A 1,290-nucleotide genomic window follows, 5' to 3' on the forward strand; every position below is an offset into this window, starting at 1 on the left:
CTCACCATTTGTTCCACACCCACAAAAACCACTTCAAGGACATTAAAATTCTTTCAAAACTAATCAATTTTGTGCAAGTAAACCATGTTTCTTTTAAAAAGACTTGTGCACTTGATCAGGGTCAAGGATATTAAAATCTAGCGCATGAAGTCCATTACTAGAGGTAGAAATACAGGCAACATACTATTACGGCAACAACCATCAATTACAGTTAATTTTTCCGTAACAACCAAATGGATAATATTGCAACAATTCAAGTATTACTGAGCAAAGTGCGTCTCTACAGTATTCCGTGTCACTATTCAGTTTCCTAACTTAAAACAGCCTATGGGAACTGGCGGAAAGAAGGTCCTTGCAATAGGCTGCCTCTGCTTGAGAACTTAGAATGTAATTATTGCATGCTGCTAATATTCTATCTAAACCTTAAGGATACTCCTAAAGTATTTGATGGTAGACTATGATGAAGACATCACACTACAAAAACCTTATGCAGAAGGAAACCTGTTCCTTTATTCTTACTTGTGTCCCTTTGCCTGCTTTAATTATCTTTAAGCAATTAGCTGCCATTTCCTTTTATAAGTGGGGGTGTTTTACTGACTTTCCTACACTTTTCATCTACTATTTTGTCTTATTGTTCATATCCTTTGCTTTACGGAAGTTTCCCAGTTTCAGGAAGTTCCATGTATTGATTGCTGATCTCAGAATCTGTGCTACTGGTGTTATATTTAGAAAGTTGTCTCCTGTGCCAGTGCATTCGAGGCTAATTCCCACTTTCTCTTCTATCAGGTTCGGTGTAACTAGATTTATGTTGAGGTCTTTGATCCACTTGGGCTGAATGGGGATAAATATGGGTTTCTGCATTCTACATGTCATCATCCAGTTATGCCAGTGCCATTTGTCGAAGTTGCATTTTCTTTTTTCATTCTACAATTGTGGCTTCTTTGAAGAAAATTGATTGCTCATAGGTGTGTGGATTAGTAACAGGGTTTTCAGTTAAGTCCCATTGATCCACATGTCTGTTATTATGCCAATATTAAGCTGTTTTTATTACTATAGCTCTGTAGTAGAGCTTGAAGTCAGGGAAGGTGATGCCTCTGGAAGTTCCTTTATTGTATAGGATTTTTTTTAACTACTTGGTTTTTTTTTTTTCACATGAAGCTGAGTATTGTTTTTTTCAAGGTCTGTGAAGAATTGAGTTGGGATTTTGATGGGGATTGCACTGATTATGTAGATTGTTTTTGGTAAGATCATCATTTTTACTATGTTGTGCCTACCTGTCCAAGAGCATGG

This window comes from Alexandromys fortis, unplaced genomic scaffold (genome assembly GCF_014885135.2).
Source record: "Alexandromys fortis isolate MF-2015 unplaced genomic scaffold, M_Fortis_MF-2015_v1.1 scaffold_372, whole genome shotgun sequence".
NCBI lineage: Eukaryota > Metazoa > Chordata > Mammalia > Rodentia > Cricetidae > Alexandromys > Alexandromys fortis.